The 12,898-nt window shown below is 44.3% G+C and overlaps 1 protein-coding gene across 1 annotated transcript in view; it reads right to left on the bottom strand.

Annotated features, from left to right (window-relative positions):
• The window catches only part of RAB30 (RAB30, member RAS oncogene family), a 44,932-nt gene extending 32,248 nt beyond the window's left edge, over window positions 1-12,684 (bottom strand). The window contains exon 1 of the mRNA XM_032990859.2: window positions 12,038-12,684. The gene's annotated coding sequence lies outside the window, so the exon portion shown is untranslated. The remainder of the gene's footprint in view (window positions 1-12,037) is intronic.
• Between the last annotated feature and the right edge of the window lie 214 nt (window positions 12,685-12,898).

The following is a 12,898-nucleotide window of genomic DNA, read 5'->3' as shown; positions in this document are numbered from 1 at the left end:
TATAAGCAAAGATAATGAAAGTATCAAACCAAGACAGGTTGCTTACACATGTCACAGTAATGCTTGAAAATCAGTCTCTCCTCTAATTACCACAGTATTTCCAGGAGGAATGGATTACAGCAATATGGATGAATGGGATGATAAAACTGAAAAATGTACTGGATTAAACATTAATGCAATCATTGACTGTTATCAATATATATATTTAATGGAGGGTGGGTCATAGCAAAATATAGACTTGATGGGGTCTTAAATATCTAAAAAGACCAGAATCCTGAACACAGAGGCTTTAAAATATACATACCAAAGATATCAATTTATCCACCAGGCTATAATGATACTTTGTGTTTTGTTTTTATTGTAAACATTGGTGTAAGCATATAGTGAGGCAGCAAGCCAAGACTCAAACTGTGCTCTGTTGACTGCTGAGGTCTCCATTAGCCCAGGGTGCTCCAAACAGAAATACTGGTTTGCCCAGACCAAGCCTAAAAATGATACAACACAACGTTTACTCCATACCAGGCAAGCTTTGGACGAGCACTGCCAAACAAGCACCTGAATTCAACAAGCACTGCACACGCTTTAACCCTATTTTCTAACAAAAACAAGCTTTTGCAATCATCTAGCCTGGTCAACAGGCTCAAAAGTTACTGAAAGAAAGACTGGTTCAGCAAAATTACAAAGCCAATACAGTTTCTACAATTTTTGTGACCAACAGGCAGCTGGAATGAGCTCCAAATCAGCATCTGCACTGTAACTGTGGGGCTGTCCTCTGCCCTTGCTGCTTGTTCGGCTGCAGCTGGCTGGTTGCTCAGGACAGTAATGCCTGTCAACCAAGAGAACACATAGCAGCCATGTATTTCTTCTCCAGATGTTCCTGCCATAGCTTCTAGTTGTAGCTACCCATTTGTGTTATCCAGTTTTTGGACCGCTCTGTCTTGGTTTTTAATGGTTCTGAGCCCTTGAAGCTTCAGGACACAGCCACTAGAGTTGAAAGTGCTCGCAACCACTCCAAAAACCATGATCCTGTATGGGACACAAAAGCTGATGAACCTCTTGTTAATAAATGACTTGACAACTTGAGCCCTGTGTCTAGTCAATTAAAGCACTATGCTGCTCTGGCAGGTTACACTGTACACAGTGGCACCGTCTGGTCTTACCTTTGAGGAACTAACCAAAATGTCCAAGTTAGTCGTATACAAGGTCTGGTCTCCCTACCAAACTGCGAGACAAACATCTCTGAGTATTTCTTAATCTGACATCTCTCTCCAGCGATGGTGGCTGGGTCCTACGATAACAACATTTAACTTCAGACAACCCAACTTAGGTGTCTACGATTCAGGGGAGAAATGGCTCCACCATTCAGTGAACAAACTCAACTGAACACAATCAATTCTTAGCCAAGGTATCTTTGCAAAGGTATTTATACTTTCTGAAAGGATTTAGGGTTAACGGGACTTCAGTTTGAGAGTAAGTTATCTGGGTTATACTTTCAAGTCTTTTGAACATGCAAAGCAAACTCCAAAGGACTATGCCCTTTGCCTCCATAAGAAGTGGGCATTACACAAACAGCCATACCAGCCTGAGAAACCACTGAAATCACATTGCTGTCCCACAGTATTTGAATTAAGATGTCCAGAACTGCACATGTTCTGCAAGAAAGAAATCACGGGGAGCTAGCAGGACTCTTTCTGCTAAACTGGAATTGTGCTAATACCACAGCACTGTGAGACTGCAACAAAAACACCGTGTTTCTCATGAGAATCACCTGATCTCTAGGAACCACTGATCACAACAAAGCTAAAAACCACAATTCAGGTATTGGCATCTTGTCTTCCCATTTCCCTGCCTGTGTCACCTCCACCGCTTGCAGTATTACTTCTCTTTTTTGCTACCCTCTCACATACGGCTGCCAGTGGCATTGCAACATCCATCATGCAGCACCTCACTGATAGCTGATGGCTGCTAAGGCAATATTTACACTATGGTTTGCATTACAGATTATAAAATTCTTTGGAGCTCTTCCAAAGGAAAAGCCCCACATAAATTGAAGTTATTATTGTCACCTACCGGCTAAGTCCAGTTAAGAATTTGCTTGTGAAGACTGCAGATGTTTGAAACACTGATCAATCTACAGCAGAGGGGCTGAGTAATAAACTTCATTAACATTGCCCATAACACTTTTCTTCAGTGGCATACAATAAATCACTGATGAATATTCAAGGCATCCCTCTGAGGTTATCTCCATTTTACAGATGGAGGCAACCAAGAAACAGAAAGTTCAGAAGTGACTTGCTTATAAACACAAAACAAATGCAATATTCAATTGTCTTGCCTCCAATGTACAAAATACTTCTTTCTAGACAAAACTGCAAGTTATATAGATTGATTTGCAGTGAAACTAAGGAGACTATCGTTCTCCAAAATCACTAATGGCTATTCCCCCCCGAGTTACAGCACTGGTTACTCAGATTACAGTAACACCCACAGATTGCAGAGAACTGCAGATTCTCACTGTACAAACTAGGGACTAGCAGATAAAACCCTATGCCAAATACCTTACTATGGATAATAAAATCCAATCTATACATAAAATCCAATCTATAAATAAAATACAGGAACAGTCAAAAAGAGATAAGTGACTCAAAAACTGTATCAGAGGAAGAACAACGAATTGACCAACCCTCCAGAGTATCAGACAGACATAACTAAATTCATTAACTAAGCATCACCCAACATTGCCCAGGAGATATTTTTAAAGCCTTCTTCTGTATCTCCAAGAACTGATGTCATCAAGCAAAACGAGGAATATTGTGAAAGATGTGTTAACATGATGGGAAGAATTTTTATGTAGTTTCACACATTTTCCAACAAGGAGTTTGACATTTAAGCAGAATGGCCTGGTTACTAACGGCTATTCTACGAATAGAGGTAAGAATCTCACTGCCACAATGACTGACAGATGCAGTAAATAAACAATAATTCACACCAGGTTCTTCCTCCCTGTGGCGACAGCTTTCGTAAACTGCAGAACTTAATGAGCCACCTTATTTAATATTTATTTCACAGTCAGCCTCCTTTAACAGAATTAGCCTCAGCCCACAACGAATGTTTTCCTTGGTTGTTTCATTGTGCAAATCAATACCCAATTTATTTTGAATTTCTTCGGTTCTAAATTTCTAACTAGGGGGGATTTGTTTTAAAGATGCTTTTATTATTATTAAATACCAGCTAACCACCCACATGGCTGCAAAGGGAATCAGCCTGGGGACACTGTCCCAGAAAAATTAACCTAGCAAAAATGATTAATTTCAAGATTGGCTTAAACCAAGAAGTTTCCCAATCCAGAGGCACAACAGATATAACAGAAAACACTGATAAAAATGGGATGGCCACTCACAAAAGACTGAAGGTTTACAACGAGTATGGTGAAGTTACTAATGATGGAAGCCCTAATGTATCTGGCCATGCAGCAGCTTGAGAAGAAACTTTAAAAATTCCCGATACTACATTCACATCTGCAGTAGGAAGTTCAGGAATGGTCCACAATAACGATGCATAATGGCACAGGACAGGGGAATCTCAAGCATTTCCAGCACAGGGATGTCCAACACAACCCAGTAGACACAGCTTTCCTGCAGAACTGTGACAACAGAACTGCTACTTTAGAAGGAAAGGTAAAGAAAGATTTCTTAGTAGAGTGAAACAGTCTATATTAACAAAAGTTGTTTCCAAGGTTTACAAACATAATGGAAAAACTGAAAAGTACCTCAGGATCACAATATGGATATATCTAAGGTTTTCTTCCAATTTTGGGACAAGGCAAAAGAGACTTTGAAATTTGGGGTTAGGGACTGTTAAAAAGACACAGCTTGTTTCTGCATCAAACATACGCTACATCCCTGCAAGAGATGTCCAGGGCATGCCAACGGCAGGTCGCAACACAAGAGGAGACTTCATTCCTACAGATACCACAAAGCAGTTTCCAGCCGAGTCGCACAGTCGTGCCTCCCTCTCCTAAATAGGTTGAGCAGAAATCCCTTAGCCCAGAGTTAACAGCTGGACTTTAGAATTCCTGTTTGCCTGATGAAAATAAAGAGTTAACAGAAATCTGGGTTTATTTGGGGTTTTTCTATGTGTGCACACACACACACACATCCATCCATCTGAGCAATGCTACTACCATATTTTAGAAATGTGAATACTGCTGGCTTGAAGAAAATGGGCACAGTTCCCTTTTTAGAAGGAACAAATTGTTCAGAACAAGGACAAATGCAATAGAGAAATCAGGCACTGGCTTTGCTTCTGCTGTTTCAAGCTGCTGGTACATGCAGCTCAGATACAGCCTTTGCATGATTTTTTTTTTTTAATAGACCCAACACTGTTCAAGAATTCCCCTGTAACTACCTAATGCTCTCAAGAGCAAATATTTACAGTGAGGATTTTTATATTACCAGATATATCAGAAATTAGAGGGTGCCATGATCTTCTGTTGGCTATAGACAGGAGACAGTTATTGTCCACAGGGCCAGAATAATTGTGATGGTGCAGATACTCGCTTCACTTGGGTGTGTTTTAGACAGAAAACATGGAATTAGCTGCAAAATGTGTTAAAACGACCCCCTTTAGAGTGAAAGCACTCTTCTGTAGTTATGCCACGGAAACTGGGATTACAGGGAAGAGGAACAGAGCCCAGACCCATCATCACACAGGTTGAACTTGCAGCTACATCTCCAGTCAACCAGGACATGGAACCTGATGCTGGAACCAGCCTTCCTGGGGTCCTCAGCAGTCCAGAGACACATGGAAATCCCAAACCTGCCCTTACACTCTTGTGAAAGCTACAGATTACTCCAGTCTTTGCTGAAGTTTTAATTAAACTCATTAACACAGGTTTATCCGAGTTAATACCTTTTCTTCACAGGACACAGTGCACTGTGAACTTCAGAGGAGATGCAATAATTAAAAAAGCAATGTTATTTCTCTTAAACTTTTTCTCTATACACAAAAATGAACTGATACCCTCACAGTAATTTCAGACTAGCTGATTCTCACTTCCCAAGACTATTCATCTCATGATGGAATAATCTGATGTCTCCAGAGGACTAAAAAGGAGGACCAAATGAGTCAGGAAAGCTTTTTCAACCTTACATTTATTTTTCAGGTATTTGAGTTAATAGTTATAAAGCAAGAACAAAAAAAAAAATTTTTTTTTTCAAGTGGCAGTCATCTCTCTCAGTTAATCAAGTTCAGTAGCCTTTTATTATAAACTTGAATCTCCTGTGTTGGAGAAGACAGAATTTAAAACTCCTTTCTGCCATCAGAAAGCAACAGGAAAGTAAGACCACACAGCACCCCTTAGGGGATTTATTGAGGTCACTAACAAGAATCCAGGTTGTCTAAGTAATAAATTTATATAAGCTTGTCTTACTATGTTTTTAAGAAAGGATGTTATTTTAAGTAAATATTCCCATGCTGCAGCCACAACTCATGAAAACACCAGGCGTTAGACCCTGAAGCAAAAGAGATGGCACTATGGAGAACTTCTCACTAATTAGACATGAAGCTGGCTTCCTTTAAAAACTTGTTAGATAAAAAGCCTTGACTGATCTATTTTCCATTACTCCGAGTTCAGGCAATGAAATTTAAATCACACAGAAGTGCTAATGATTATTTTTCAAGTCAGCTTTTCATTAATGAAAGCATTCTTTGCACCATAGCAAACCCAAAAATCTCTCTTCTAATCCTGGCAACCCCTGACACTTGTTCTTTGATCAACCATAAATCTGAACGTTGGCGTTCATCTCCCAACTCAAGGTGTTGATCTACGTCTTCAACATAGATCTGGGATTTTTCTGTAGCACAGATTTTTCTGGGTCCCCCACCACTTTTGTGTCAATGGATGAATGGGTATTTGGAGCAAAAGAGTGACAAAAGACAGGAGGGCTTGACAAGTTCCTGTGCCTCAAGTTTCATCCACCACAGGGCAAAGCATTGGTTGCCTGATCTACTAATCAGACACACATTCTATCTACCCAACATCTTTAGTAACCTGTTCCCTATTGGTGTCACATCATCTTCAGAAGAGAGTCTCCATTTGTGCCCATTCACAGCATTCCACAGATTCATTTGTAGTCAGGGAGTATCCAATATCCCAAAGGTTATCACTGAACATCACTAGATAGAAGAAAAGCAGAAGAGGAAGGGGAGGTGGGGTGGCTGCACTGGCACAAGGAGAGCCTTAGGTAGGTGGAAGACAAACATGGAAAAAGCAGATGGGAATAAGCACGTCCACAGTTCCCCTCAAGCTGGTACTGTCGCAGTAGTGACACTCTAGGTAAAACATCCCATACAACCCAACACAGATTTGTTGGAGGGCAACAAAGCTGGTGAAAGGGCTGGAAGGCACATCCTGGGAGGAGCAGCTAAGGGCTTTGGGTTTGTCTAGTTTGGAGAAAAGGAGGCTGAGGGGTGACCTCATTGCTCCCTACAGCTCCTGAGGAGGGGAAGTGGAAAGGGAGGTGCTGAGCTCTTCTCCCTGGGATCCAGTGACAGGACATGTGGGAATGGTTCAAAGCTGCACCAGGGAAGGTTTAGACTGGACATTAGGAAGCATTTCTTTACCAGGAGGGTGGTCAAACACTGGAACAGGCTTTCTAGAGAGGTGGTCAATGCCTGTCAGCATTTAAGAGGCATTTGCACAATGCTCTTATTGACGTGCTTTAATTTTTGGTCAGCCCTGAACTGGTCAGGCAGTTGGACTAGATGACTGTTGTAGGAGCCTTCCAACTGAAAATATTCTATTCTAACCACTTGATTACTCTGGAGAGCAATCCTGTACTTCCACATCCAGGTAAAGGAACAATCCCTTCTGCCAAAGCTATGAAAGCGCCTCTTCTTTTGGATGTGAGGGGCTCAGTCCAACACAGTCTGGAAAGCACATGCAACTGATTGCTGCTGCAGAACATGAAAGTCTCGTATGCAGTTGGATTAATTTTCTTCACTGTTTGAAACAGATTGCCATCAAGGCTCAGCACCAGCCTATAGGATAGTAGTTCCATGGCGATTCCCTTTTGCAAATAGGCTGAATTTATATCAAGAAATACTCCCACTTTAAATGCACAGACTCTGCCCTTTGAGTAACTGACTTTTTACTTAATCAAAAAAGAAGAGTTTAGTTTTTGGTAACTTCATTACAGAGCAGCAGCAGCACAGTGCAGCATTGGATCGGACTGCTGAGGCCCTGCATTAAGTTCATTTCTCTGTGGAGAGCATCTTTAGCAGGACAGACTTACCCAAGCACTGCTTGACTTCCATATACTTTGGCATCTCTAACACCTTTTTTTTCCACCCCTCACCTTTTAAATTCACCCTGCAGGACACAGTCTTTTGAGAAACCATGTGCGAGCTCATCTTTTGTCATGTCAGCACAGCCTTTCCTCCCCTTCCTCTTATCTCTCTTCCCTTTTCCATTACTCTCTTCAAGGTCTAAAAGAAAACACTATTGAGATACTTAAAGGTTACAGTTAACTTTTAGTTCAGCAGTACTTAAAAGAAAGCATTTCTGCCAAAAGGAAAGCAAATAAACAGGGTATCCTGTGATCTTTAAAAGGACAGTAGCAGATTTCCACGAGGCACTCTCTGTATCAAGCAAAGCAAGACCTTACAGAAGGGTCTCCTCTGTACAAGTATTCCTTAATTATCACAGGAAACTAATAGCTAGGTTAGCCTAAACAGGTGGTTTAAATTTTGCCTTAAGTATATCAGGGAAGACTGCACCTCTGCATACAGAAGCACAGTGTAGCAAGAGCAGTAACTCCAGGAGAGGCAAGATGACAAATAGCAATTCAGTCTCAAGCTGTTCGCAACCTAAATATCTAGCCCCAGCTCAATGCAACAAAGCTCTCTAATGATTTTTATCTACGCAGGGTGAAATCAAATTACATCATAACACAAAGCTCACCAATTCCTTATTCAGGGCCAATGTTTAATAGCACAAATAAGTTATGAAGCCACTGTAACAGCAACAAACTTTAATGTGGTGTTGACTCTGTTTAAATACTGACAATGATTTTAAGGGACAAGTTCTGCCCTAATTAATTCAGCATACTAGCACCTAAGGAATATTTTACTCGCACACACACAGAGCTTAAATTCATGATATAAACACAGGCTGACCAAGAGATACCAGGATTATATGACAAACATGACAGATCAGTTGTTTCACGTCATAAGAGTTCCATTAAAAATAAAATGAGGATTTAGTTAGCTATTGACAGAATCACTGGCAGAGCAGGAAGCTAAATGCCTTGCTGCAAAATGAAATTACAGGAACTGGAGAGTCAATCAAAACATTGCCTTAGGTCATCTCATCACCTCCAGCCAAAGCAGGGCTGTTGCTGAGCATCTCTGCCACAAGGGTTGATATTTTTGGTGTCAGACAACCGTCTGTAATACAGAAGATGATTTTATTATCTCCTAAATCTCCTGCTGTGAATCCCTGCAAGCATCCATGTGAGCTTCTTGGTTTAAAGAGTCTCATCACTGCAAGGTGTGCCCACCCTGTGCTGCCTTCTGTGCTCCTGCTATGCCAGCCACACTATCGCAATGAATCTCTGAAACTTTTGCAATGTCTGGGTGGTTATTTGGCAATACACACAAATTAGCTCCTAGCACAGTCCCCACTCCTCTTTCTGTACTTGCCAAGAGCGAGGCTTGCACTCAAACTGTTGGTCCTGCAATTAAAAAAAAAAAAAAAAAAAAAAAAGAGAAAGCAATATGCCTTAAAATTAGAAAAGGAAATTATCTAATTCTCAGCTATTATAATTTCTTGTTTGGCTATATTTTATGTAAAAATAAGAAAATGCCAACAACCCCACATTCCGCCCACCAAAAAACCCAGCTGCAGATATGCCTGCCTGGCACACACCACAAAACTTAGAGCAAGCACCTCAGTTTGACGGTTGATGGATGCCAGCTTTGCTATCACAGCAAGGACCGAACAAGAGCTAAAACCACGAGTTCTGCAGCTTGCATTAGAGAGCTCCAATGCCCCCGGCTCAGGCTGTGAGCAACATCTATCACCTGCAGCTGGACCTGTGAATAAGAGGAGCACGCAGCCTAGATCTGCAAACTGAAGAAAGCTCTTTCACAAGAAAGTGACTAACAGAGGTTCAGTTTGCTCACAGACACCTTTTTCCCCACTCCTCAATTCTCACCTACCCTCCCCATGCCTGTTTGGGAAGCAACTGCTCAGTTCCCCCCCAAAAAGCCTTCTTCATGCATCCACCTCTCCCTTCAGAAAATCCAGTTGCCTCACCATACCCCAGCACCAGATTAGAAGGAAAAAAAAAAAAAAAAAAAAAAAAAATCACTGTCTCCTCACAGCTCAGCTCTGGGGCAGAGATGAAAGTGAAGCTTAACAGACAGCAAGCCTGTCCCAGCTCTGGCTCCTCCCAGTTCCACTCATCTCACTAGTCTTTGGATCCCTCTATACATAAGGTTGGGAGTCACCCCAGCATCCCAGTGCAGCTTGAACCTCTTTCTGCAATAGTTCTGGGATAGCAAATTTAATACAGCGCTGGGCATGTAGGTGATGCTGATAAAGCCAATTTGCAAAGATGTGATTTCTGGCTTTACTAAGAAGCCAATCGATGGCATCAAGCTCAGCTTAAGAACAGGACTAAAATACAAGAAAACTGTACAGGGTCTGACCGTGAGACCACCTAGCTCTCAATCCCCTTTCAGAAACTGGACGCTAGTAAGAAATTATGGAAAAAGTAAAAGACCAGAGGAGATATTTAGTGCTGCCTTCCTGGGATAGCCTCTCTGCTTCCAGCAATTGGCACCTCAGGGACTTCTTAAAACACAGTAAATGCATACATTGCACCTAGGTCTTTGCAAGATCAGGACTCAAACTACTCAAGAGGAAGGGCCTCTTAGCTCATCTGTGCTTTTTCACAGCAATCACTCATCTATTGAGCGATTTGCAGCTTTTGGTCCATTTTTGTGTCTTTATTTCTGTTCCTATAAGGCAAATTTTCATCTTATTAATAGTGTGGATATCTGAGCGACATTTTTAGTCCATTTCTTGCTGTAGTATAACACAGCTTGAAAATGCCAGCACACAAGACAACATTGTCACAAGTCTTCCTAAATTCAATAAATCAAGTAACTTGGAAAAATAATAAAACAAGCATAAATGCCAATAAACATTTGTAAAGATGAAAGCAGAATCAAAAAGAGGGACATCACAAAAACTGCGTTACTTAAACACAAAATCCCTGACCACAGATTCCTTGCTTATTCTCCCCAACTTCTGTAACAATATTTCCCAGAACAATTCCCAGGCTACACTTTCAAATTATCACTTAATTTCCAGTGCCTTCTCTCCATAGCTAACAAAATCACCGCTATAAAACTTCTCCTTTTACAGCCAAGATGGGAAACCTTCTATTAGGTTACCCATTCTCTCCCTTGTGAAATAAAGAGGAAAATGACATTCCAGGAAATAAAAATGTTAAAAAAAGACCAACCAAACAAAGGCAACTCCTGCACAGACTGTTGTTCTTCCTCTTTGAGTCAGTAACAAAGAGGAAGGAAGGAAAAAAACACGGATAAAATAAATGCAAGGAGGAGGTGTGGATGCAGCATGTTTATCCCACTTGGAGAGGAGGCTGTAAAACGCCGTGCATCGTGCATGGACACCCCAACCACTGCCTTGGTGTTTACAAACACTTTGATCAAACCAAACAGGGAGTTTCATTGTCCCCACTGCACTCATGTCACCCCGTCCCCCAGCGCCGTGATTCCAGGGAGAGTCTGCCAGAGGACACACAGTGCCAGTTACACAAGAGAAGCGCAGAAGCAAATATGCAGCAGGGGAGGGGGAAATCTCAGCTCAGCTGCACGCTCCCTTCCTGCTCTCAGAACAGCCCCCGAGTCAGGCTTTGGAGTGAATTAACTTTAGAGGGCATGAAAAGATGCTGACAGATTTGAGGCAAGCAGGACCCCTTTGTGTGCATGCATTTCACTGCCACCAACACAAAATTAGATGTCTAGGGTCCATGAGCAATTGCAGCGATTATGTAGTTATAGAAGGGGATAAAAACCTTCTCACTAGAGATAAAAAACCCTAGTATCTTGCACTAATACCATAGCACTGTTCAAGTAAAGATCTGAAGTGCACCTCGCAAACAGCCAGGAACAGGGAAACAAATAAAAAAGCTACACTAAAATAAAGCTCTGCTGGATCAGAAAGTTTTTACAAAGTTTACAAAATACACACTTTGTGTATTTATGAGAAAAGGGAAAAAGACCAAAGTGATACTTTGGAAGTTGAAATAAACCATCAGTCTGTCCAACCAACAATTTTGAAGAAGCATACCACAATAAGACTTGGAAAAGAAACCTGGACCAACTGCACGCAGCTGGAATTGAGTCAGTTTGACTCAAATCCCTGGATTTCCCTGAAAGAGGGGAGGAACAAGGGTGTCAAAACGCAGAAGCTGCACAACATAGCATGCCATCACCCCAAAACTGATCCTGAAACAGACGTCGTTTATTCGACTTCTTAGTTTTGTTTTGGTTTTTTTTTTTTTCCCCAGGAACACCGGGTATCAGAGGCGCTCAGCAAAACTCAACAAAAGCAATTAAAAACCCATCTTATTTTCCGCTGTTATATAGTTCAGAAGCCAAACGGGAGAGGGCTCCCCTCCGGGGTCCGCCGCTCAGGACCGCGCTATTTTGGGGCGCCCGGAGCATCCCCGAGTTGCGGGACTTGCTCGGAGGCTGCGGGACGCGCAGCCAGGACCCACCTGCCCTCCGGGCCCGAATGGGTACCCCTCTTCCCAGTATTTCTCTGATTTAAGGATTTGTAGGGGTTTGTTGGGGTTCCCTCTCCCCCCCCCCCGCCCCTTTTTTCAGCAATTCCAGGGACAGGCGGGGCTCTCCGCTGGGAATGCACAGCGCGGGGAAGCGCATCGGGAGGTGGGGGAGTTGGGTGTGGGGGTAAAAAGGAGAGAAGCGCAGAACTCACCTGGTTTGGGATTTTTCCTCCCTCTCCACGACCATAAAACGAGGCGGGAGCCAGGAGCCGGTCACCCGCGACGGGAGAAGGCTGGCAGCCCCCGCGTCGCCCCACGATGGGGAGAGCGGGGCTGGGTGCGGCGCAGCCCCCCACACCTCCGGGAGGGGGGGGGGGGGGGAAGGTGCGGTGCAGCCCCCCGGCGCGGTGCAGCCCCCCCCGGGGATGGGTGCAAAGCAACCCGCTCCCCCGGGGATGGGTGCTAGCCACCCACCCGGCGGCAGCGCAGCTCCCCGGGAGAGGTGCAGCGGGGTTGGGCGCAAAGCAGCCCCGCTCGGGGGATGGGTGCTGAACCCTCCCCGCGCGGCGCACACCCCCCCCGGGATGGGTGCTGAGCCACCCTCGGGCCAGAATAGGCGCACACACACCCCCCCTCCCCTCCCCTCCCCTTCCCTTCCCTAGGATGGGTGCAGCGGGGCTCAGTGCAAAGCAGCCCTCCTCCGGGATGGCTGCGGGGCTGGGCAGCCCCCCAACCCCCGGCTGGCGCTCGGAGCAGTGGCCCCCCCAGACCGGCGCGAAGGGGCGGGAGCGGGGCCCCCCCCGCCGGCAGCGGCAGCGGGAGGCGGCACCGGCCGAGCACAATGAACGGCGGCGCGCGCCCCCGCGGCCGCCCGCTGGGCAATGACATCACCCCCTTCTCGCCTCGCCGGGGCTGGGCGAGAGGCCGCGCCGCCGCCTTCCCATTGGCCGGCGCCGGCTGGGGGCGGAGACCTCTGGGGCTTGTAGTTTGCCGTGGGGAAGGGCTGGGCGGCAGCGCGCAGGGCGGGGACTCGGTTTTCCAGCAGGCCTTACGCCGCGCCGCCGCAGTGGGGA

Source organism: Tyto alba, unplaced genomic scaffold (genome assembly GCF_018691265.1).
Source record: "Tyto alba isolate M040663 unplaced genomic scaffold, T.alba_DEE_v4.0 Super-Scaffold_2, whole genome shotgun sequence".
Taxonomy (NCBI): Eukaryota; Metazoa; Chordata; class Aves; order Strigiformes; family Tytonidae; genus Tyto; species Tyto alba.
This window is presented reverse-complemented; position numbering and strand designations above follow the sequence as displayed.